This window comes from Anomaloglossus baeobatrachus (assembly GCF_048569485.1).
Source record: "Anomaloglossus baeobatrachus isolate aAnoBae1 chromosome 5 unlocalized genomic scaffold, aAnoBae1.hap1 SUPER_5_unloc_17, whole genome shotgun sequence".
In the NCBI taxonomy this organism is placed as follows: domain Eukaryota; kingdom Metazoa; phylum Chordata; class Amphibia; order Anura; family Aromobatidae; genus Anomaloglossus; species Anomaloglossus baeobatrachus.
Window position 1 is genome coordinate 70,672 of NW_027441792.1, and position 27,368 is coordinate 98,039.

General features: G+C 48.9%; 1 pseudogene; it reads right to left on the reverse strand.

The window, feature by feature from the left end:
* Positions 1–376: 376 nt before the first annotated feature.
* Positions 377–27,368, reverse strand: part of LOC142258894 (uncharacterized) — a 36,634-nt pseudogene continuing 9,642 nt past the window's right edge.

The window sequence follows — 27,368 nt, forward strand, 5'->3', positions numbered from 1 at the left end:
GCACTCCAGGGTGAGGTTTATAAAGGAAGTCAGAGGCTTGCAACTGAGAGAAAAAAAATGACAGTTTCCCAGAGTCAGAGTCCGCTGCTGCAGAAACAGAGAACAACACATTCTGCAAATCTCTAGGATTTTCCAAACTTCTGCCACTGGATTGTCCGCCGTCCGTGACAACTCTGTGACATCCCCTCACTGTTTTTGAGCTAAATGCCTACAGCTCGGCCTCAACTCCAGAGGTTCTGAGGCAAAATCATCACATCTGAACAATAGAGAAAGACAGGCACGAAGAATATATATTTTACCAACATTTATTAACAAAACAAGTTTTAAAATGCAATTATATACAATGTGATATACTTAAGAGTTTCTATCCCCTATCTGGGGCTGCGCTTTTTAGTAAAAATAGCAGTGGGCAACCTGAGATTAGTGAATTATATAAACATAATCCAGTATCAAAACCTTCCACAAATGTTCATAAAGCCTCACGAAATGCCCAACTTACTTGCAAAGTGGAGCTCGAATTTCCATTTTGTGGGATCTCAGTGTGCAGAGCAGGATCCCACAAATCTCTGCAGCTGATCTAAGCACGAGACATTGCTCTCTCAATTGATCCAGCGCGGTCACTTACTTTTTAAGGTATTACTGAACTGCTTAAGAAGGATGCCGCAGAGCTGGGGTCGTAGAGCTCACTTTTCCACTGTGAGTGATTGCTGATGGTTGTAGGATCTCACAACCTGGAAGTTCCTTTTGGGGGACTTTAGGGTCACTTCAAAAAATTTTGGTACTGGATTATATTTAAATTCACTAATCTACGGATCTTCACTGGTTTAGTAAATAATAAAGGCAGCCACAGATTTGTTATAAGCACTATTTAAACGGAAAATCATTAAACACATTGCACTAGAAACTGGGTGATATTACCCTCGTAACAGTGTCAGCAGCAGATCCCCCCATAACAGTGCATCATGACCACATTCTTATTGTTTGAAAAATACGATACATTTAAAAAGAGAGAAATGGTTCTTTCCCTCACCAATTCTTACTTGAGCAATTGTAGATGACTTTTGGATAAAACCCTTTGAATTATAGTACATCATGATAAAAAACATTTGGCAAATTCTGAAAGCAAGAATGGCTGCTCCGCTCTCTTGGTTTTCTGACGGTTGGCAAGACTTGATTTACCAGTTAAACATTTCAATTATTCACAACATGATAAAGGTTCCTTCCCTGTGCGGCTCCTTGATATGTTTAACAAGATCTGATTTCTGAGAATTACATTTTCCACATTCAGAACATAAAAATGGTTTATTTTGTGTGATTTTTTTGATGGTTAAAAAGAAGTGATTTCCTAGTAAAACATTTACCACATTCTGGGCATGAAAATGGCTTCTCCCCTGTGTGATTTGTCTGATGTCTAACAAGGTGTGATTTATGAATAAAACATTTCCCACATTCTGAACATGAAAATGGCTTCTCCCCAGTGTGATTTGTCTGATGTCTAACAAGGTAAGATTTCCGAATAAAACATTTCCCACACTCTGAACATGAAAATGAAAATGGCTTTTCCCTTGTGTGAATTTTCTGATGTTTAACAAGGTTTATTTTCTGAATAAAACATTTCCCACACTCTGAACATGAAAATGGCTTCTCCCCTGTGTGATTTTTTTGATGTCTAACAAGGTCTGATTTCTGAATAAAACATTTCCCACACTCTGAACATGAAAATGGCTTCTCCCCTGTGTGAATTTTCTGATGTCTAACAAGGATTGATTTCTGAATAAAACATTTCCCACATTTTGAACATGAAAATGGTTTCTCCCTTGTAGGAGCTGGTTCATGTTCCACATCCCTTGTGTAACTTTTATTTTGCTTACAATTCTGTGATAAATCAGAATTTTGGACTTGTTTGAAAAGATCAGATGACACAGCTTTCCAAGGAAGGACTGTAGGTATATCTTGGACAAGAGCATGCTCTTCATATTTATCATGTGTGATAGTTTGATCATCTGTTTTAAATACTGAAGATATTAGAGGTCCATCTGAACTCATGATACAGTCATCTGCTAAAATAAACACAATGTTATTATTTTTTTAATGATATAATTTTGAAATTAGATTTATTTTTTTAAACTATAACATAAGAAATTAAATTAGGAAACAAATTATTCAGAATCTGTTTTCCAATTTCGAGATCTAAAGGGTGCTTTACACGCTGCAACATCGCTAACGATATATCGTCGGGGTCACGGTGTTTGTGACACAAATCCGGCGTTGTTAGAGGCATCGCAGCGTGTGACAGCTAGGGGCGACGATCAACAATTGCAAAAACGGCAAAAATTGTTGATCGTTGACACGTCGCTCCTTTTCATAATATCGTTGGTGGTGCATGCCGTTGGTTGTTCGTCGTTCCTGCGACATCACACATCGCTATGTGTGACACCGCAGGAACGACGAACATTTCCTTACCTACGTCCACCGGCAATGAGGAAGGAAGGAGGTGGGCGGAATGTTCTGGCCGCTCATCTCCGCCCCTCCTCTGCTATTGGGCAGCCGCTTAGTGACACCGCTGTGACGCCGAATGCACTTCCCCCTTGAAGGAGGGATTGTTCGGTGTTTCCAGCGACGTCGCTGAACAGGTATGTGCGTGTGACACTGCCGTAGCCATGTTGTTCGCTACGGCAGCGATCACCACATGTCGCAAGAACGACGTGGGTGGGTGCTATCGCGCACGACATCGCTAGCATTCGCTAGCGATGTCGCAGCGTGTAAAGCACCCTTAAGAGTTACATCTTAGTTAATTCTGATCTCCCATTCCTAACACCAGTTCTCTGCAATGTGCTACCGTAAATAATCTGACTGATTGTCGCAATGTGACTGCAGGATAATGAGGGACTGAGCCTCCTATACTTTCCTTCATGCTAGGAGACCTTAGGCTATCCCTAACCTCTGGATTACCCCTGAACTTGGAAGGAAGGGGCAGGAGTATGATGGAAATACAGATTACGACAGACGGGAAAACCAAAATTCAGACATACTGCAAACTCACATAAATAAACAGTGAGAGACTAAGGAGAAAAGCAAGAGCAGGAAGGCAGAAACAAAAAGACAACAAGGGTTAACACTACAGTTGCTCACAGCAATAATGCACAACAACCACTAGTTTGTATCACAACTAGAGTTGAGCGCGGTTCGCGGTTCGAGGTTCTCCAGTTCGCGGCTCGAGTGATTTTGGGGGCTGTTCTAGATCGAACTAGAACTCGAGCTTTTTTGCTAAAGCTCGATAGTTCTAGATACGTTCGAGAACGGTTCTAGCAGCAAAAAAACCAGCTAATTCCTAACTGGCTTTCCGCTGTAATAGTGTAAGTCACTCTGTGACTCACACTATTATGACATTTCAGTGTATAGTGTGCGGGAACAGCGCATTCAGATCACTGCTGTATGTTTAATGGCGATCGCCATTTTTTTTTTTTTCCTTGTCTTCCTTCCCTAAGCGCGTGCGTGTAGTGGGGCGGTCCAGCATGTCAGCCAATCCCAGACACACACACAGCTAAGTGGACTTTTAGCCAGAGAAGCAATGGCATGTGTGATAGGATGTCCATGTCACATGTCCATGCATTATAAAACCGGACATTTTCCTCCAGCACGCCATTATCTGCCTTCTGCGTCCTTGGTGTCAGACATCACTGGCGCAGCTCCTATCGCCGATACTGCTCCATACACAGCGCTGGACAGCTTAGGGATAGCACTTTCTATCAGTCCTTTTAAGGGCTCATACCGGCAGGGTCAGAGCCATAGCTGACAGAGTTTAAAACAGAGTTTAACAGCTACACAAGATGACAGCGTCTGTGTAGCTAAGGTCAGGGATTTCCTCGCTGCATTTCCCCATTAGGAGGGATAGAAAGGCAGGCTTCCTTTCCTCTACCCAGACCCACAACGCTGCCACTGTACCCTCCTGCCCTTTGCACACTCAAACTCATTGTTGCAAAGCCATTATACTAGCAACCACTGAGTGAACTTAGTGGCATCCTAAACGTGGCTGTTGGACTTCTGTATTGCCCCAGTAGTGCAAAGATATTTGCAGCACGTCTGCCTGCATTGCACACTCAAACTCATTGTTACTAAGCCATTATACTAGCAATTTATGCTGCCAGTTTAAGGGCCGTAGTTGCATTGTCAGGGATAATTATTCTTTATTATTCTGCTGTTAATAAAGCTAGACCACCGCTGCAATCTACACCACCTCTCAATTTTTACTACCACATTTTAAGTGCACAAACTTGTCGCAATCAACATGAGTGGCAAAATGACAGATGCTGGTGGAAAGGGGAAGAGGCGTGTTGAAAAAGGAAAAAAAGAGTTTGTCCGTGGGGAAGGTGGCAAAGCTCCATTAACATCTGCTGAAGATAGACCATCTACCAGCAAAAGTAAGATGTCTACTACTTACCGTGGACAATCCGATGTGCTCCCTTTTTTACGGACACGAACAACAGGAACAAAGGTAGATGATGGCCAAAAAAGGAAAATGCTTGAATGGATCTCAAGTGGTCCAACAAGTGCCCTCTCAGCCACCTCAACTACCGCATCCAAAAAACACCAGTCCTCTGAGTTGTCATCCCAATCAAACTTGCTTTCTCCCAGCTCTGAAGTCTCCATCAGCCCTGCACAGTATGGTGGAAGTGAGATGGCTGAGTCTGCAGAGCTGTTCAGTCACACTATAGCCTGGGAATCAGAGGTCTGCTCCCAAGCTACAGAGAGTACAGACCAGGAAATGGTCTGCAGTGATGCCCAGAACCTTTGTGACTCTGATTCAGGCCATGAGGACCAAGTTTCTGAGCATAATGTTGACCCTTTGTCACAAACTGTAACACCTGTGGTTATAGACAATGAGGAACATACTGATGACGATGAGACGCAGATACCAGATTGGGATGACAACTTAAATATTCGGTCAGGGCAAGAAGAGGCTCGGTCTGAGGGTGAGGGGAGTGCAAACACAACAATTGATGAGGAAGTTCTAGATCCCACCTACTGTCAACCCACAGTCAGGCACTTGAGGAGGTCAACAGAGGCGGTGGAGGAGGATGCAACCGACGACAAAGTTACCTTGCGCCTTCCTGGACAGAGTCGGAGCACTGGTAGCACGTCTACAACTGCATCATCAGCCACCATTCTGCCTCTGAGCACTAGTCAGGGGGGCTCAGCAGGTCGCATGCCCTCTAAGCCTTGCCTAGCCTGGTCCTTTTCTGACATAGAAAAAGATCGCCCAAATTATGTGATGTGTAAAATTTGTCATGATTCTGTTAGTAGAGGTCAACACCTCAGCAGTTTGACAACTTCTTCCATGAATCGTCACATGAATAAATATCATAGGTCCCAGTGGGAAGATCACCGTGCTGCAATGCGGCCTAGCGGAGCGAACCATCCACGGCCTGCCCCTTCCAGTGCATCCGCGCGCTCTTCATCTTCTAGGACTGTCGGGACAGCTGTCACACCTGGTTTTCCACGCACAACTTCCACCACTGTAACCGCAACAGGCAGTTTGCTTGGTAGGTCGTCAGTTGGTTTGGAAGGGGATACAAGTGCGTGTGTACAGCTCTCTCAGACATCGATAGCACAACGTTGGATGAAGGCAACATCATGTCTCCGACTGCACTTTCCTCACAAACCTGCATTTTTCCAGGGACACCCTACTCAACACCGTCTACACACAGCAGCCAGATCTCTGTCCCTCAGATGTGGACAAATAAAAGGCCATTTCCTGCGACCCATGACAAAGCTAAGAGGTTGACTTTATCCCACTGTAAGCTCTTGGCTACCGAAATGCTGCCTTTCCGCCTGGTGGACACACAGGATTTTAGAGACCTTATGTCTGTCGCTGTGCCCCAGTACCAGATGCCCAGTCGCCACTACTTCTCTAAGAAAGGTGTGCCCGCGCTACACCAGCATGTCGCACACAACATCACCGCTTCCTTGAGAAACTCTGTGTGTGAACGGGTGCATTTTACCACCGATACTTGTACCAGTAAGCATGGACAGGGACCTTACATGTCGCTGACTGGGCACTGGGCAACTATGGTGATAGATGGTGAAGGGTCTGCTGCACAAGTCTTGCCGTCCCCACGACTTGTGTGTCAATCCTCTGTCTGTCCAAGTTCCGCCACTGCTTCTGCCTCCTCCACCTCATCTGTGTCCTCCACCTCCGCCCCAAGCCTGCCTGGTCATGCCACCAGCGTTCTCACTGCGCAGAAGGAATCACGCACCCCTCATTACTATGCTGGCAGCCGAGCGCAACGGCATCAGGCGGTCTTTAGCTTGACATGTCTTGGGAATAAGAGTCACACAGCTGAGGAGTTGTGGTCAGCTCTGCGGTCAGAGTTTAATAAATGGTTGTCTCCACTCAACCTGCAGCCTGGTAAGGCCGTGTGCGACAATGCTGCAAACCTGGGTGCGGCCCTTCGCCTGGGCAAGGTGACACACGTACCTTGTATGGCTCACGTGTTGAACCTTGTTGTCCAGCAATTTTTAACACACTATCCCGGCCTAGATGGCCTTCTGACCAGGGCACGAAAACTGTCTGCTCACTTCCGCTGTTCAAGCGCCGCAGCTGAGCGACTTGCATCGCTCCAGAAGTCTTTCGGCCTGCCGATTCATTGCCTGAAATGCGATGTGCCGACACGCTGGAATTCGACTCTCCACATGTTACAGCGACTGTGGCAGCACCGCCGAGCCCTGGTGCAATACGTCATGACGTATAGCCTGGGCCAACGAGATGCAGAGGTGGGGCAGATCACCCTGATGGAGTGGTCTCAGATCAAGGACCTATGCACCCTTTTGCACAGTTTCGACATGGCGACGAATATGTTTAGCGCCGACAATGCCATTATCAGCATGACAATTCCAGTCATTTACATGCTGGAGCACACGCTAAACACTATTCGAAGTCAGGGGGTGGGACAACAGGAAGGGGAGGAACTACAGGAGGATTCATATGCGCAAGACACAACAACATCACCAAGGTCCAGACGTTCATCATCACCAACGCGGCAGGCATGGGACCATGGGGGACAGGGATCAACAAGGGCGCATGGTAGCAGGCGAAATGTTGAGGAAGGTGCAGGAGAACATGAAGAGATGGAGGACGAACTGTCCATGGACATGGAAGACTCAGCGGATGAGGGAGACCTTGGTCAAATTTCAGTTGAAAGAGGTTGGGGGGGAGATGTCAGAGGAAGAAAGAACGGTTAGCACCTCTATGCCACAAACACAGCATGGACTTGGTCCGCATGGCTGCGCAAGACACATGAGTGCCTTCTTGCTGCACTGCCTCCAACATGACCCTCGTATTGTCAAAATTAGAAGTGATGATGACTACTGGCTTGCCACACAATTAGATCCCCGGTACAAGTCCAAATTTTTTGACATAATTCCAGCCATAGAAAGGGACGCACGTATGCAGGAGTATCAGCAGAAGCTGTTACTCGATCTTAGCTCGGCTTTTCCACCAAACAACCGTGCAGGTGCAGGGAGTGAATCTCCCAGTTGTAACTTGACAAACATGGGACGGTCTCGTCATCTTCAACAGTCTACCCGTACCAGTAGCACCGTATCTGGTGCTGGTCACAGCAATTTTATTGAATCTTTTCATAATTTTTTTTAGACCCTCCTTTGCAAGGCCACCAGAGACAACAAGTCTGACACATAGTCAACGGCTGGAGAGGATGATACAGGAGTATTTCCAATTGAACATCGATGCCATTACTTTGCAAATGGAGCCTTGCTCATTTTCGGCTTCAAATCTTGAAAAATGGCCAGAGCTCTCTACTTACGCCTTGGAGATTTTGTCGTGTCCAGCTGCCAGCGTTGTCTCTGAACGTGTCTTCAGTGCTGCTGGGTGTGTGCTGACAGATAAGCGCACGTGTCTGTCCAGTGACAATGTGGACAGACTAACGTTCATCAAAATGAACAAGTCATGGCTCCACAAGGAATTTACTACCCCTGTGTCATCCTGGGGAGAGTAAATGCTTGTGTATTTTGAATGTGCTTGATGCAAATCTAGCTGTGAAGTGTACAACTAGGGCATAAGTGCTGCCACTGATGGGGTGTCTGTGTGGCCCAATTTTTGGAAAAAAGGGAGACTCTTCTTGGAGTAACCCTTGCTTACATTGTTTTTAAAAATGATCCAAGATGTACAGAGCTGGGATCAGGAAAGACTTTGCTACCTACCCCGGTGTCATCCTGGGGACGGTTAAGTATGGCGTATTTTTGAATGTGCTTGATGCAAATCTAGCTGTGAAGTGTACAACTGGGGCACAAGTGCTGCCACTGAAGGGGTGGGTGTGTGTGTGGCCCAATTTTTGGAAAAAAGGGAGCCTCCGCTTGGAGTCACCTTGCGGTGTTTTACATGATTTTAGAAGGGCGTGCCATGCCTATATCTCTGTCTCCTCCTCTTTTTCCTTGTCCTGCTCTTTTGTTTTCGCATGAGTATATGTCCTTGTCACTTTCCCATGTGTTTGTGTTGTGTTGTGAGTTGTTTGTCACCTTTTGGACACCTTTGAGGGTGTTTTCTAGGTGTTTTTATGTGTTTGTGATTGCCTGCCATTGTTTCCTATGCGGTTCGAGTTCGGTTCGTCGAACGTTCACCGAGCCGAACTCGAACGAGACGCCCGTTCGGCGAACCGAACTGGAGCCGAACCGCGACAGGTTCACTCATCTCTACTTAAGAGGAAATTTTGTCTTTCAAAACTCCATAAAACGATGTCATTGAACTCCTTTATAGACAAGGATGAATGCATCAATGAAGACAAAATTAATTTGCTCACCAACAATCTCCACCTGAAAGAAACCGAAATTCAAACATTACAAGAAATAATTAAATTACACCTCCCTTATACCTCCACATCCTCACCAGACCCACCAATACTTACATTTTTCCTAGACACAAAAGGAAACGAAAAAATAATAGCCAAAATAAATAAAAATTTAACCCAAAAGAATGACACCACAAATTACATAAATATATGGGAAACAGAATTGAATACAAGGTTCCTCCCTGATGAAATCCATACAATCTTCAGAAACACCTACTCTCTCACACCCTCAGCAAGATTTCAAGAACTGAACTATAAAATAACTTCAAGGTGGCACAAAACCCCAGTTCTACTAAATAAAATAGATGGATCAATCTCCCCGCTTTGCTGGAGATGCAAAACTGAAAACGGCACCTTATTAACAATATGGCTAGAATGTCCAAAAATCTATAGCTTCTGGGAGAAAATCCAAGACCTTATAAAGAAAATTTTCAAGGTCGAAATACCCCTAACCAAAGGTTTATCTTAACTTAGATCCCTCAGGTTCATTACTTATGAAAGACTCTCTGTTACCGTAGGTGCTAAACGCTGGAAAAGTAGCCATTGCAAGAGATTGGAAAAGTGAAGAACCTGCCTCACAAAGTGAGTGGTTCAAAGAAACAAAACCAAATAGGTATTTATGAGAGAATCAGACTATCAAAACTCAAAAAGGGAAAAACCCTGAATGACTGGACTACATGGTTAATCCCTTCACGACCGTGGACTGATCTATCCGTCATGGAGCGTGTTACGTTAAGCCCCGCCCCCTGCCGCGGCGATCGGTGCACATATCAGCTGTTTTCAAAAGCTGACATGTGTGCCTGCATGTTACGAGTGGAATCGCATTCCACCCGTAACATTAACCCCTTACATCTCGCTGCCAAAGTCTGGCAGTGAGATGTATATACGCGCGGTGAAGATTTTCACTTACCGCCGCCCCCTGTAAGTCACGTGAGTGATCACGTGACGTCCGGTGGTTGCCATGGTAGCTCAGAATCATGTGATGACGCCTGTAGCTATGACGAGTCACTTTCATTTTCACCTGGCCCGGAGGCCAGTGAAGCAGGAAGTGACCGTATCTGCTGTTTACAGCTGTATAGCTGTGATCAGCAGATAGATCAGAGCGATCGGATTGCTGATCGCTATAGCCCCCTAAGGGGAATAGTAAAATTTAAACAACAAAAAAAGTAAAAAAAGAAAAAAAAAATCTAAAAGTTCAAATCACCCCCCTTTCTCCCCATTGAAAATTAAAGGGTTAAAAAAAAAATAAAATACACATATTTGGTATCGCCGCGTTCAGAAATGCCCGATCAAAATATAAAATCAATTAATCTGATTAGTAAACGGCGTAGTGGCAAAAAAATTCCAAACGCCAAAATTACGTTTTTTGGTCGCCGCAAGTTTTACGCAAAATGCAATAACAGGCGATCAAACGTAGCATCTGCGCAAAAATGGTACCATTAGAAACGTCAGCTTGAGATGCAAAAAATAAGCCGTCACTGAGCCATAGATCCCGAAAAATGAGAACACTACGGGTTTCGGAACATGGCGCAAAACGTATGCCACTTTTATTGGACAAGCTTGTGAATTTTTTTTAACCCCTTAGATACAAGATAACCTATACATGTTTGGTGTCTACAAACTCGCACCGACCTCCGGCATCATACCCACACATCAGTTTTACCTTATAGTGAACGCCGTGAATAAAAGATCCCAAAAACTATTGTGCCATCACACTTTTTTTGCAGTTTTTCCACACTTGGAATTTTTTTGCTGTTTTCCAGTACACCATATGGTAAAACTTATGGTTTCATTTAAAAGTACAACTTGTCCCGCAAAAAACAAGCCCTCATATGGCAAGATTGACGGAAAAATAAAAAGGTTACGGCTCTCGGAAGAAGGGGAGCAAAAAACAAAAACGCAAAAACGGAAAGTGCTCTGGGGCTAAAGGGGTTAAATATACCTGAAACTTACTGAATTATGGGGTAGATGATATCTAATGTAAATTACATTGTAAGATGTTAAGCCTATAAGACTGAGATCTATTGAGAGCTATTCTATTAACCTATCAAACATTCACTTGAGAACCAGCAGGACTTTTATCACCTCCTCATAACTACACCTTCCCCACTCATTTTCCAATTTTCCCCCACTCTTATCCCTCTCCCCGCTCTTTTTTCTCCTTTCGTTTTTTTTTCTTCCCTTTATATACACCTACTCCCTTGCCTTACCAGCAGATTAATGTATTGTTAAGCTGCACTATAATGTTACTGACATTGTTTGACATCTGTTACCAAGGGAAATGTTAATGGTGTACATCTGTCATTTATGTTGTATCTTAAACTTATAAATAAAGAATATACAAAAAAAATTTGGATTTAAAATCATAGAAAATGTAATCAAGCACCTCATGTGGAGGAGTGAACAGCCGAGGAAAGGAAGGAAAAGGACGAGGAATTCATATTGTCTAATAAAAAGGCCAAGAGTATAGGCTGAAATTATGTCAGGCCTTACAGAGGAATAATGGATATACTTTGGAAAACATTAGCAAACAGTTAAAGCTTTGTTAGTGAGAAATTGCAGTAATAAGAGTATTGTATCCAAGATATTTAATGCCATAATGAGGGAACAGGTTGGGCGACCTCTGCTCCAGCAAAAAGGAAATGGAGGAAGCAGGAATGAAGAACATTAGTTTAGATACTCAGACTTTATTGGAAAAATGTTTTGTGTGTCCGGGTATTGCAACAATTTAGTAAGTATTTACAATCAAAGTCCCCTTAGAACCTATAGTATGTGTATTGGGAAATAGAGAAGGGGTCAGTTCCCAATGATGAGGAAAAAAACTACTAAACTTAGTGGAAAGTGATAATAAAAACTCGATTACAGCAGATGCTCCCACAAAGAAGGAATGGATGGTAGATGGAAATAGTAATTTCTAATATGAACACGTTTATTATTGTAGTATAGAGAAGATACAGACATTGTTCAGACATGGAGATTGTGCGCTGAAAGGGGTACTTTACACGCTGCGACATCGCTAGCGGTTGCTAGCGATGTCGAGCGCAATAGCTCCCGCCCCCGTTGCTCGTGTGACATTTGGTGCTCGCTGCCGTAGCAAACATTATCGCTACGGCAACGTCACACGCACATACCTGGTCAACGACGTCGCTGTGGCCGCCGAACAATCCCTCCCTCAAGGGGGAGGTGCGTCCAGCGTCATAGCGGCGTCACTGCGGCGTCACTAAGCGGCCGGCCAATAGAAGCGGAGGGGCAGAGATGAGCGGGACGTAACATCCCGCCCACCTCCTTTCTTCCTCATTGCCGGTGGACGCAGGTAAGGAGATGATCGTCACTCCCGCGGTGTCACACATAGCAATGTGTGCTGCCACAGGAACGACGACCAACATCGTACCGGTGGCAGCAGCGATATTAAGAAAATGAACGACGTGTCAACGATCACCGTTTTGGAACGATTTTGCGATCGTTGATCGTAGCTCATTAGTGTTACACGCTGCGATGTTACTACCGGTGCCGGATTTGCGTCACTAATGACATGACCCTGACAATATATCAGTAGCGATGTCGCAACGTGTAAAGTACCCCTAACTATAATGAATGGCAGATCGCTGAGATTGGGAGTTAGGAGGAAAAGAGAGGAGGAATGTTAGGTATTTTGGGGGGAGGTTTGCAATACTCTTCTCCATATAGTGAATATATCACAATGTGAAATGGTCAATGCACATGGAATATTGCATTTTATTAGATTTTTCGAAAAGACGTTTATTAGTAACTGTATATATTATAATTCTAATGTAACTTCTAACGTGCTTTCCCTTTCTTGTTTACTTACTTGCCTTTACTTTGACTGTCTCCTTTGTATTTTCTTGTTCAGTTTGTCAAATCTATATTTTCTCCCCATGTGAGCTTTTCTTAGTGGTCAACAAATTATAATTGAACTAAAACATTTTTCACCTTCTAGGTGTGATAATGGCTTCTACCCTTGTGAGTTTTCTGATGTTTAAAAAGATGCACTTTGTGTGTAAAGTATTTCCATCATTCTAAACATTACAAGGGTTTCTGCCCTGTGTGAGTTCTTTGGTGTATAGCAAGACATGCCTTGCGTGCAAAACACTTCCCACATTTTGAACATGAAAAAGGCTTCTCCCCTGTGTGAGTTCTTTGGTGTTTAACATGATGTGATTTATCTGCAAAACATCTACCACATTCTGAACATGAAAAAGGCTTCTCCCCCGTGTGAGTTCTCTGATGTGTAACAAAATTTGATTTAAGTGCAAAACATTTCCTACATTCTGAACAGGAATATGGCTTCTCCCCTGTGTGAGTTCTCTGGTGCTTAACAAGATTTGATTTTTGGTTAAAACATTTCCCACATTCTGAACAGGAATATGGCTTCTCCCCTGTGTGAGTTCTCTGGTGCATAACAAGATGTGATTTTTGGTTAAAACATCTCCCACATCCTGAACATGAAAAAGGCTTCTCCCCCGTGTGAGTTCTCTGATGTGTAACAAATTCTGATTTACGTGCAAAAGATTTCCCACATTCTGAACATGAAAAAGGCTTCTCCCCTGTGTGAGGTCTCTGGTAACTAACAGATTCTGAAGAAAATCTTTTCTTTCCTGTGTGATTTTTTTTCTGGATTTTTTGATATTCTAAAGTTGAAAATGACTTCTTTGCTGTAAGAGCACTTTGATTTTTAGTGTCTCTTTTGTTACATTTATTTTTCTTAATAGTCTTTGATGAATCAGAAGGTAAGACTTGTTTAAGAGAAGCAGATGATAGATCTTTGCTGTGAAGGGATGATGGTATACCTGGAGTAATGGCATTCACTTCAGTTATATCTTGTGGGATATTAGGGTCATCTGATTTAAAAATTGAAGATGTCAGTTGTGCCTCTAATCTCCTGGTACAGTCATCTGCCAAGAATAAAAAATATTATATATATTATAATATATTCAAATTTAAGGATATAATTTATAAAATAGTTTTTAATTTTGTTACTGGCATTTCCACACTGTCTTGCATTCTTTCCCCGGTGAAGACGGCGGCACACTTACCCTTCTGATGGCCTACCCTTGGCTTCCATGTTCCCAGTCCCTGCCGCAGTCTTCCAGGGCCTGTGCAGAACTCTTAGGAGCGCAATTAGGTGGCATGCATCCATTCCTAAAGGGCAAGCCTAGTGACTCATCATATGGCTAAGAGGCACTAGCTATTTAAAGGCATCCTCCCCCTATGGGAGGTGCCTAGGCAACGTAGTCCATCCTTAGAGATGCATTGCCAAATTGACAGGTCCTATTCCATTTGCTGAGTCTTATGCTGTGTCTGCTAACACGTGTCTGTATCTTAGTATCCACTGTGCCCACTGTACCTGTTGCATCTATCTATATCAGCTGTGCCTACCATACCTGCTGCATTTATCTATAGCAGCTGTGCCTGCCATATCTGCTGCACCTGCTTACACCAGCCATCCAATCTGCATCCGACCACATGAGAGAATGTCAGTATCCAATACTTGACCAGTGGGGTCAGTGGCTGTAGTACCCGGACTCCCTGGAGTTGCACCTGGCGTCTACCTTCCAGCACAAGCCTATCCTCGCAATCAGAGGCTCTAGTGAAAATGAGGTAGTTGTTTAGTTACGGCTCTTCTGGTTAAGCTGGTGCTGCGGCCCAGTGGTCCTACTCCCTCAGGCACCCATAAGCATAATAGTTTGCCCAGGCCATGGATCCCACTGGCTCCATAACTCCTAAGCTTGCAAGTATACAGCAAAACATGGTCCATCAACGGGAGCAACAAGACCAGATCCTGACCTACTTGCCGTCAGTGGGCACCCGCTTGCAAGCATTGACACGAACATCTCCACCCGATCCTGTCCCAGCTGTAGTCGCCGCCCTGGCAGCATATTCAGCTCCAAGCTTTGGACCTCATCTGTCGCAACAAAGTCTTTAACGCAAAAGGCATTCTTGTTATGAAAAAGGTGAAATGTAAAGCCCTCTTTTAGGATGATTGGATTGTGTTTGGTCCTGAAGGAGAATATTAATGCCCCTCTTTTCTTGAAGATTCCTTAAAGTCGTAGAAGAGGGAAGTGCTGTAAGGAGAGGGTACTGTGATACTGTTACCAGCATGCCAGCACTGTCCTGCCACCTTTCTCCGGCAGGGATGCCGTCACACTCACCCTTCCAGCTATCCAGAAATAGCTTTCGTGTTCCCTGTCCCAATCTCCCAGGGCCTGCATATGCCATGCAGGTCTCCTTGGAGCACTCCCATGGTATGGACAAGTGCATACTTATTCTTAAAGTACCAGTGTGCCCTAACCCAGAAGGGTCTCTCAGCCTATGGCTGAGAGGCACTAGGTATTTAAGGCATCCTCTCCCTATGGGGGGTGCCTGGGTAATGTGGTCTATCCTTAGAGACAAGTTTCTAGTTGTCAGGTCCCATTACATTTGCAGACTCTTATGCTGTGTGTGTAAACATGTGTCTGTATCCTAGTATCCACTGTGCCCGACGGACTTGTTGTATCTATCTATCTATACCATTTTTGACTGTCAGTATCGTATCCCCATCCCCAGGGGTCAGTTGTCGCAGTACCAGGACTACCTCCAATGACACCAGGCGGCTACCTTTAAGCCCAAGCCTATCCTCAACATCAGAGGCTCTAGTGAAGACGATGTAGGCAATTAGTTACACCCCTCCTGGTTGACCCAATGCTGAGGCCCAGTGGGTCCACTCCCAAGTTATATAAATTGTAATTTACTAAAAGAAAAAACGTTTACAATCTAACAGTAGACCTCAGAGCAGGAACCAGTAGATCATGATGTTCAACCCTCTTTGTTCATTTTGCCTCCCGTATATTTGAATAATTATCAATCAAATAATATTCTGTAGGACAAAATTATACCGAACTGCTACTAAAAAAATTGAGGATTTCCACAATGGTTATAGCTGAAAGACTCTTGATTATACAGAGATATGGCTTCTGTAGAGTCAAAATAGTCATTTACACTAAAGCAGAATACGGTAAATGCTATTCACTGGCTATATGTTGTGGTATCACTATTTGTTTTAAGAGCTTCCAAATGCATTGCTTGATCACTTCTAATTCTTTTACATTTTTGGAGAATTTTAGTTTTTTTTAAATAAATGGAAAACAAATAAAACTCACATTACAGCTAAGGTAAAGTGGAATATGCCACAGAAACAAATCTCAGACACTGGGATCAGATTCAGCATTACAAAGGTGTTATCATGTAACGTGACAGATGTCAGATTGGAGAAATGGGGCCTGGATAGGAGCAGAAAACTGGCTGCAGTGGAGATCCATGAAATAAGAGCGGCTTTGGTACTAACTACTATAGAGAAAACTGTACCCCCAGTGTCATTATCATTATCCTGTACCCCCAGTGTCATTATCATTATCCTGTACCCCCAGTGTCATTGTCATTATCCTGTACCCCCAGTGTCAGTGTCATTATCTTGTACCCCCAGTGTCATTATCCTGTATCCCCAGTGTCATTATCATTATCCTGTACCCCCAGTGTCAGTGTCATTACTTTATACCCCCAGTGTCAGTGTCATTACTTTATACCCCCAGTGTCATTATCCTGTACCCCCAGTGTCATTACCCTGTACCCCCAGTGTCAGTACCCTGTACCCCCAGTGTCAGTACCCTGTACCCCCAGTGTCAGTACCCTGTACCCCCAGTGTCAGCGTCATTATCCTCTACCCCCAGTGTCATTATCCTGTACCCCCAGTGTCATTATCCTGTACCCCCAGTGTCAGTGTCCTGTACCCCCAGTGTCAGTGTCATTATCCTGTACCCCCAGTGTCATTATCCTGTACCCCCAGTGTCAGTGTCATTATCCTGTACCCCCAGTGTCAGTGTCATTATCCTGTACCCCCAGTGTCAGTGTCATTATCCTGTACCCCCAGTGTCAGTGTCATTATCCTGTACCCCCAGTGTCATTATCCTGTACCCCCAGTGTCAGTGTCATTATCCTCTACCCCCAGTGTCATTATCCTGTACCCCCAGTGTCATTATCCTGTACCCCCAGTGTCATTATCCTGTACCCCCAGTGTCATTATCCTGTACCCCCAGTGTCATTATCCTGTACCCCCAGTGTCAGTGTCATTATCCTGTACCCCCAGTGTCAGTGTCATTATCCTGTACCCCCAGTGTCAGTGTCATTATCCTGTACCCCCAGTGTCAGTGTCATTATCCTGTACCCCCAGTGTCATTATCCTGTACCCCCAGTGTCAGTGTCATTATCCTCTACCCCCAGTGTCATTATCCTGTACCCCCAGTGTCATTATCCTGTACCCCCAGTGTCATTATCCTGTACCCCCAGTGTCATTATCCTGTACCCCCAGTGTCATTATCCTGTACCCCCAGTGTCAGTGTCATTATCCTGTACCCCCAGTGTCAGTGTCATTATCCTGTACCCCCAGTGTCAGTGTCATTATCCTGTACCCCCAGTGTCAGTGTCATTATCCTGTACCCCCAGTGTCAGTGTCATTATCCTGTACCCCCAGTGTCATTATCCTGTACCCCCAGTGTCAGTGTCATTATCCTCTACCCCCAGTGTCATTATCCTGTACCCCCAGTGTCATTATCCTGTACCCCCAGTGTCATTATCCTGTACCCCCAGTGTCATTATCCTGTACCCCCAGTGTCAGTGTCATTATCCTGTACCCCCAGTGTCAGTGTCATTATCCTGTACCCCCAGTGTCAGTGTCATTATCCTGTACCCCCAGTGTCAGTGTCATTATCCTGTACCCCCAGTGTCAGTGTCATTATCCTGTACCCCCAGTGTCAGTGTCATTATCCTGTACCCCAGTGTCAGTGTCATTATCCTGTATCCCCAGTGTCATTATCCTGTACCTCCAGTGTCATTGCTATTATCTTAGGCTATATGTAATTACTTTAAATACTGTATATGTAAAAAAAAAAAAAAAAAAAAAAAAAAAAAGCCTGATCTGTCTATAGAGCAGTGTGGTGGTCAGAATACACAGGACTAGTAAAAGGTTTATTCTATATGTAAAACCTAGTTTAGAAACTATAGTGAAGACAAATATTCACCAGAGTCTCCAAATGGAGAAGTGTATTGGGTGGTAATGCTCCACACCTCCACATACTGACTCTTAGGGGCACTTTGCACACTACGACATCGCACGTGCGATGTCGGAGGGGTCAAATCGAAAGTGACGCACATCCGGCATCGCACTCGACATCGTAGTGTGTAAATCCTAAATGATACGATTAACGAGCGCAAAAGCGTCGTAATCGTATCATCGGTGTAGTGTCTGGAAAATCCATAATTACATTGCAGCGACAGGTACGATGTTGTTCCTCGTTCCTGCGGCAGCACACATCGCTGTGTATGAAGCCGCATGAGCGAGGAACATCACCTTACCTGCGTCACGGCTGATATGAGAAGGAAGGAGGTGGGCAGGATGTTTACGTCCCGCACATCTCCGCCCCTCCGCTCCTATTTGTCGCCTGCCGTGTGACGTCGCAGTAACGCCGCACGACCCGCCCCCTTAGGAAGGAGGCGGTTCGCCGGCCAGTGTGACGTTGCAGGGCGGGTGAGTGCATGTGAAGCTGCCGTAGCGATAATGTTTGCTACGGCAGCAATCACATGATATTGCACCTGCGACGGGGGCGGGAACTATCGCGCTTGGCATCGCAAGCATCGGCTTGCAATGTCGTTGTGTGCAAAGTGCCCCTTAGGGTATGTGCCCACGATCAGGACTCCCCGCAGTGGGTCCTGACCTGCGGGGCCGCGCGTCTCCTCCGCAGGAGACCGCACCTGTCAGTACCCACAATCAGGGTTCAGTGCGCTGAGGTCTTTCACTTGTGTTCTCCCTACAGAGGAGCATGCGATTACGCAGCAAACAATTGACATGCTGCGGTCTAGAAAGAAGATCCACAGGTCAGTGTTTGCTACAGAAAAAAGAATCACATTGGGCACGTGATTTCTAGAAATCCATCCACTGTGCTTGTACTTACATTTTGGATGCAGCTGAACCATGCTACATCCAACATGCTGCAAACACTGATCGTGGACGGCTGGGCACGCACCTTACAGGGGATTTCCCAGATAGATGGCGGCAGAGGGGGATTAATGTTAGTAAACGTTTCCATGTGAAGATGCTGGATAACGTTCTGCTTCTCTTTGATTATTGTTTGGCTGATGGACTCGGTGGTTTTCCTAGGACAAGGAATGTCTGTGTGTAAGAAAAACTGCGACTGACTGTAAATAACAGATTCCATTATTATCTACAATAAATAAGAGGCTACAAGAAATCCTGTGCGATCTGCAGGCCCAGGTCAGGGATCTACTGCGCTATCTGCAGGCACAGGACAGGGCTCTTCTGCGCACTGTGGAGTTTGTGAAAAGGTGCATGTTATACTGAGAGAAGCCGAAAATGATCAACTAATAAAAATGTTTATGGTAGCTATAGTGTGGGCCCCTAGAGGCAATTTCCCTGGTAGGCCCCTGGCACCCCAGTCCGACCGTGCCCCTATCAGCACATTCAGCAGAAGGGAGAGAAGGAAGATCCATCAATAAGATGCTGAGATTCTAGGAAGATGGAGTCATTGCTCTCAGTGGGAGAAACAATAAGAATCTTGTAGTTATGATACTTATTAATGGAGAATAAAGATGAAATAAATGATGTTACAAAGCAAGCTTTCCAGACTACTGAGGTCTCTTCATCAACTACAAGATTATTATTTTGTTTCTCCCACTGAGAACAATCAATCTTTATTCACCTGACGAACACGGCACCAAACTAAGAATCTAGGACGTCACCAGTATCATTACCCTCCGCTTTCTCTTAGGGGTCCACCATACAGATCAGATTCTTCTTCCCATGGTTTTCTAAGTTCTACGTACGCTGTCATTTGGTTTTGCAGATTAGAGATCTGGGCAGCTAAGGGTTAATGTCTTCTAATTTCAGGGGATAGGGTGGATCCTACCTGTAAGATCTGGCTGATACAGATCTCACTCCAACAGAAGGGCGCCCAATGCCCAAAATAATGGGGACAGTATTGGATGGAGGAGCATGTGGTGGTCTAGCAGCAGAATGGTGGCCATTTGATATGGCTGGACTACAACCCTGATAAAGAGAAACCAAGGAAAAAAATTGTGAAAACATACCCTGCTGTAACTAAATAAAAGCATAGTGCATATAAACATAGGGTACTTAGTAAACACTGTTTTTGATCAAAAAAAGCATAAAGCTATCCCACCGAACGTCAAGGTGTACCCAGTTGGGATAGTACCTACACTCTCTAATATTAAAACCTTACCATGGGTCTAAAATAGGCCTCAATGTGGCTAAGGGCTGAGAGCGACCGGGTCCCAACAGGACACACACAGTCAGGGGGATTCACAGAATGAAATGTCCAGCTCGCTGAGAAGGGGGCCACTCCCTGTTTGTACTGAATACAAAAAAACTACATAAAAACAAAAAAGTGAGCCGGAGTATGAGATGGTATACATGGAACTTGTGAGACCATGTTCACACTGGCCATGAGACAAAGAGAAACCAGAGTGGGAAAAAAGATCTCACTCCAAGACAACGGCGTCCAATCCCCAAAATAATGGGGACAGTTTTGGGTGGAGGAGCATGTGGTGGTCTAGCAGGAGAATGGTGACCATTTTCTATGGCCGGACTACAACCCTGATAAAGCAGCCACAGCCAGTGACTGAGAAGAATCTGTGACTTCTCTGCATTTAGTGGTCACTACTCACCTGGGCGGTTATCTGTAGGAATCTCCTCTTTACTCCGCTCATCACCCCTCACATATGTCTCTGTAGTATTAATATGGGGCAGATCTTCCCCCTGAAACAAATATTGTAAAAGTCACAGACAGATGGAGAAGTCCCATCTGTGATCAGCTCTAATCCTTCCATCTCCACCGCTCTCATTACACAAGTATAACACATATAATACTGGAGGATAAAACAAGACTGAGCACAAGACCTTCACAGCCGTCTACACATCATAGGGAGATTTCATGGCCCCTTCTCTCCATCTACCTGATGATCCTGAGGAACATCGGGGTCTTCTTGTTTACAGTCCTGTGGGAGAAGAGGACGGGGACATCTCTCTGGTGTTGTCCTCTTACTGGATAGAACTGGAGGAGACACATACAGGGACTGAATTCATTCCTTACATACAGATAATTATAGGCCGTGTGTATTTAGTCCTGTCTATTACCTGGTGATGTGAGGGGCTGGGGAACCGCCATCATGACGTCCTTGTACAGATCTTTGTGTCCTTCTAAATACTCCCACTCCTCCATGGAGAAATAGACGGTGACGTCCTGACACCTTATAGGAACCTGACACATATAATGATACCGTCACCCCCGATCCCTTCATAGCGTTACTGTATAATGTCCCAGCATTCCCAGCAGTGTCACCTCTCCAGTCAGCAGCTCAATCATCTTGTAGGTGAGTTCTAGGATCTTCTGGTCATTGATGTCCTCATGTATCGGGGGGTGAGGTGGAGGCCCCGTGATTGGGCTCAGGGGTCTTCCCCATCCCTCAGACACAGGGGCCTGACAGCGCTCACCAGAGGTCTTCTTCACTACTGTGTAATCCTGGTTATGGAGAGACACAGTAATAAATCTCACTCCAGACATTTCCAGAGTCCTCACCTCTCCAGTTCTGTCCATCTGTTATTCCCATAGATAAGAATGATGTAATGTGACATCATCAGAATCTCTCACCTCTCCAGTAAGCCGGAAGAGGATCTCTAGGGTGAGGTGTAATATCCTCTCCGCCATCTTGTCCCTGTCCATATCCATCCTTCACGGGGCAATCAGGAGAATTCTCTTATATAGAGCGATTGTTCTCCCCAGCATCTAATGTGTATGGAGCCTGAGCCCAGTAATGGGGAATCTCCACACACCTCCACCTGCAGAGCCGCACACTAGATATATAATACCCTGCACCTACCTCCACCTGCAGAGCCGCACACTAGATATATAATACCCTGCACCTACCTCCACCTGCAGAGCCGCACACTAGATATATAATAACCTGCACCTACCTCCACCTGCAGAGCCGCACACTAGATATATAATACCCTGCACCTACCTCCACCTGCAGAGCCGCACACTAGATATATAATAACCTGCACCTACCTCCACCTGCAGAGCCGCACACTAGATATATAATACCCTGCACCTACCTCCACCTGCAGAGCCGCACACTAGATATATAATACCCTGCACCTACCTCCTCCTGCAGAGCCGCACACTAGATATATAATACCCTGCACCTACCTCCACCTGCAGAGCCGCACACTAGATATATAATACCCTGCACCTACCTCCACCTGCAGAGCCGCACACTAGATATATAATACCCTGCACCTACCTCCACCTGCAGAGCCGCACACTAGATATATAATACCCTGCACCTACCTCCTCCTGCAGAGCCGCACACTAGATATATAATACCCTGCACCTACCTCCACCTGCAGAGCCGCACACTAGATATATAATACCCTGCACCTACCTCCACCTGCAGAGCCGCACACTAGATATATAATACCCTGCACCTACCTCCACCTGCAGAGCCGCACACTAGATATATAATAACCTGCACCTACCTCCACCTGCAGAGCCGCACACTAGATATATAATACCCTGCACCTACCTCCACCTGCAGAGCCGCACACTAGATATATAATACCCTGCACCTACCTCCACCTGCAGAGCCGCACACTAGATATATAATACCCTGCACCTACCTCCACCTGCAGAGCCGCACACTAGATATATAATACCCTGCACCTACCTCCACCTGCAGAGCCGCACACTAGATATATAATAACCTGCACCTACCTCCACCTGCAGAGCCGCACACTAGATATATAATACCCTGCACCTACCTCCACCTGCAGAGCCGCACACTAGATATATAATAACCTGCACCTACCTCCACCTGCAGAGCCGCACACTAGATATATAATACCCTGCACCTACCTCCACCTGCAGAGCCGCACACTAGATATATAATACCCTGCACCTACCTCCACCTGCAGAGCCGCACACTAGATATATAATACCCTGCACCTACCTCCTCCTGCAGAGCCGCACACTAGATATATAATACCCTGCACCTACCTCCACCTGCAGAGCCGCACACTAGATATATAATACCCTGCACCTACCTCCACCTGCAGAGCCGCACACTAGATATATAATACCCTGCACCTACCTCCACCTGCAGAGCCGCACACTAGATATATAATACCCTGCACCTACCTCCACCTGCAGAGCCGCACACTAGATATATGGTAGAGGCTAGATCGGAGTTGATTTTTTGAGGGGGAGGAGTGATTTCATGAAATCATGATGTCACCGGAAGGGGCGGGGCCTCCTCAGTGCCGTGCAGATCTGTGGGCGGGAAGCGGCAGTGCTCGGGCTCCTCTGTGCAGAGCGGAGGATCCTGACCCTGAGGTGGAGAAGAGTCAGCGTTTCCTCATTAGTTATAGCTCTGAGGTCTCAGCCTGGATGTTGGGGGCACAGAGCAGTGTCTCCTGTCTGTGTTGGGGGCTGCAGCTCGTGTATGTCTCAGGCTTCAATAAGGTAAGTGTCTTATGGGGGGTTACACGGAGCAGGGGATGATACTGTACGTTTGGGGGGGCTTGCACTGGCCGGGGTGCGACGCTGCACGTTTGGGGGGGGATGGCACTGGCCGGGGGGCGACGCTGCACGTTTGGGGGGGCTCGCACTGGCCGGGGGGCGACGCTGCACGTTTGGGGGGGCTCGCACTGGCCGCGGTGCGACGCTGCACGTTTGGGGGGGCTCGCACTGGCCGCGGTGCGACGCTGCACGTTTGGGGGGGCTCGCACTGGCCGCGGTGCGACGCTGCACGTTTGGGGGGGCTCGCACTGGCCGGGGGGCGACGCTGCACGTTTGGGGGGATGGCACTGGCCGGGTTGGTGACGCTGCACGTTTGGGGGGGCTCGCACTGGCCGCGGTGCGACGCTGCACGTTTGGGGGGCTCGCACTGGCCGCGGTGCGACGCTGCACGTTTGGGGGGGCTCACACTGGCCGGGGGGCGACGCTGCACGTTTGGGGGGATGGCACTGGCCGGGTTGGTGACGCTGCACGTTTGGGGGGGCTCGCTCTGGCCGGGGGCGATGCTGCACGTTTGGGGGGGCTCGCACTGGCCGGGGGCGATGCTGCACGTTTGGGGGGGGCTCGCACTGGCCGCGGTGCGACGCTGCACGTTTGGGGGGGGCTCGCACTGGCCGGGGTGTGACGCTGCACGTTTGGGGGGGCTCGCACTGGCCGGGGTGCGACGCTGCACGTTTGGGGGGGATGGCACTGGCCAGGGGGGGAGGCTGCATGTTTGGGGGGGCTCGCACTGGCCGGGGGGATACGCTGCAAGTTTGGGGTGGCTCGCATTGCCCGGGGGGATGACGCTGTACGTTTGGGGGTGCTCACACTAGCCGGGGGGGGCGACGCTGCACGTTTGGGGTGGCTCGCACTGGCCGGGGGGCGACGCTGCACGTTTGGGGGGGCTCGCACTGGCCGGGGGGATGATGCTGTACGTTTGGGGGGGGCTCGCACTGGCCGGGGGGATGACGCTGTACGTTTGGGGAGGCTCGCACTGGCCGGGGGGATGATGCTGCACGTTTGGGGGGGCTCGCACTGGCCGGGGGGCGACGCTGCACGTTTGGGGGGGGCTGGCACTGGCCGGGGGGCGATGCTGCACGTTTGGGGGGATGGCACTGGCCGGGTTGGTGATGCTGCACGTTTAGGGGGGCTCGCACTGGCCGGGGGGCGACGCTGCACGTTTGGGGGGGCTCGCACTGGCCGCGGTGCGACGCTGCACGTTTGGGGGGGCTCGCACTGGCCGGGGGGCGACGCTGCACGTTTGGGGGGATAGCACTGGCCGGGTTGGTGACGCTGCACGTTTGGGGGGGCTCGCACTGGCCGGGGGCGATGCTGCACGTTTGGGGGGGGGGATCGCAGGGGACGAAGCTGCAGGTTTTGGGGGGGTTCGCACTGAGCACGGGACGACGCTGAATGTTTGGGGGCTCGCACTGGGCAGGGGGTGACGCTGCACGTTTGGGGGGGCTCGTACTGGGCAGGGGGCGATGCTGCACGTTTGGGGGGGGATCGCACTGGGCAGGGGGCGACGCTGCACGTTTTGGGGGGGATCGCACTGGGCAGGGGGATGATGCTGCACGTTTGGGGGGGCTCGCACTGGCCGGGGGGCGACGCTGCACGTTTGGGGGGGCACGCACTGGCCGGGGGGCGACGCTGCACGTTTGGGGGGCTCGCACTGGCCGCGGTGCGACGCTGCACGTTTGGGGGGGCTCGCAGTGGCCAGGGGGTGACTCTGCATGTTTGGGGGGCTTGCAGTGGCCAGGGGGGCGACGCTTCACGTTTGGGGGGGGGGGGGGGGCTGGCACTGGGCAGGGGGGCGACGCTTCACGTTTGGGGGGGGCTGGCACTGGGCAGGGTGCGACGCTGCACGCTTGGGGGGCTCGCAGTGGCCAGGGGGTGACGCTGCACGTTTGGGGGGCTCGCAGTGGCTAGGGGGGTGACGCTGCATGTTTGGGGGAATCGCAGTGGCCAGGGGGGTGACGCTGCATGTTTAAGGGGGGGGGGGCTCGCGGAGGGCGACGCTGCACGTTTGGGGGGTTCTCGCTGGGCAGTGGTGCGTGTTGTTGTGGGCTCTCGCGGGGCAGTTCTGCTTGTTGTTGTGGGCTCTCGCGGGGCAGTTCTGCTTGTTGTTGTGGGCTCTCGCGGGGCAGTGGTGCTTGTTGTTGTGCGCTCTCGCGGGGCATTGGTGTGTGTTGTGGGGGCTCTCGCGGGGCAGTGGTGCGTGTTGTGGGGGCTCTCGCGGGGCAGTGGTGGCGTGTTGTGGGGGCTCTCGCGGGGCAGTGGTGCGTGTTGTGGGGGCTCTCGCGGGGCAGTGGTGCGTGTTGTGGGGGCTCTCGCGGGGCAGTGGTGCGTGTTGTGGGGGCTCTCGCGGGGCAGTGGTGCGTGTTGTGGGGGCTCTCGCGGGGCAGTGGTGCGTGTTGTGGGGGCTCTCGCGGGGGCTCTCGCGGGGCCTCTCTCCCTGCGAGCCCCCCCCCGACGTGCAGCCTCTCTCTCCCTGCGAGCCACCCCCCCGACGTGCAGCCTCTCTCTCCCTGCGAGCCACCCCCCCCGACGTGCAGCCTCTCTCTCCCTGCGAGCCACCCCCCCGACGTGCAGCCTCTCTCTCCCTGCGAGCCACCCCCCCCGACGTGCAGCCTCTCTCTCCCTGCGAGCCACCCCCCCCGACGTGCAGCCTCTCTCTCCCTGCGAGCCACCCCCCCGACGTGCAGCCTCTCTCTCCCTGCGAGCCCCCCCGACGTGCAGCCTCTCTCTCCCTGCGAGCCCCCCCCCCCCGACGTGCAGTCTCTCTCTCCCTGCGAGCCCCCCCCCCCGACGTGCAGTCTCTCTCTCCCTGCGAGCCCCCCCCCCCGACGTGCAGCCTCTCTCTCCCTGCGAGCCCCCCCCCCCCCCCCCCGACGTGCAGCCTCTCTCTCCCTGCGAGCCCCCCCCCCGACGTGCAATCTCTCTCTTGGGGGCGCACTGGGCAGGGGGTGACGCTGCACGTTTGGTGGGGGCAAAGGGGGGCCCTGTGTGTGTGTGGGGGCCGTGTGTGTGTGTGTGGGGCCGTGTGTGTGTGTGTGGGGCCGTGTGTGTGTGGGGCCGTGTGTGTGTGGGGCCGTGTGTGTGTGGGGCCGTGTGTGTGTGGGGCCGTGTGTGTGTGGGGCCGTGTGTGTGTGGGGCCGTGTGTGTGTGGGGCCGTGTGTGTGTGGGGCCGTGTGTGTGTGGGGGCCGTGTGTGTGTGTGGGGCCGTGTGTGTGTGGGGCCGTGTGTGTGTGTGTGGGCCGTGTGTGTGTGTGTGGGGCCGTGTGTGTGTGTGTGGGGCCGTGTGTGTGGGGGCCGTGTGTGTGGGGCCGTGTGTGTGGGGCCGTGTGTGTGGGGCCGTGTGTGTGTGCCGTGTGTGTGTGTGGGGCCGTGTGTGTGTGTGGGCCGTGTGTGTGTGGGGCCGTGTGTGTGGCCGTGTGTGTGGGTGTGTGTGTGTGTGTGTGTGTGGGGCCGTGTGTGTGTGTGTGTGTGTGTGTGTGTGTGGGGCCGTGTGTGTGTGTGTGTGTGTGTGGGGCCGTGTGTGTGTGTGTGTGTGTGGGGCCGTGTGTGTGTGTGTGTGTGGGGCCGTGTGTGTGTGTGTGTGTGTGGGGCCGTGTGTGTGTGTGTGGGGCCGTGTGTGTGTGTGTGGGGCCGTGTGTGTGTGTGTGTGTGGGGCCGTGTGTGTGTGTGTGTGTGGGGGCCGTGTGTGTGTGTGTGTGTGGGGCCGTGTGTGTGTGTGTGTGTGGGGGCCGTGTGTGTGTGTGTGTGTGGGGCCGTGTGTGTGTGTGTGTGTGGCCGTGTGTGTGTGTGTGTGGGGCCGTGTGTGTGTGTGTGTGGGGCCGTGTGTGTGTGTGTGTGGGGCCGTGTG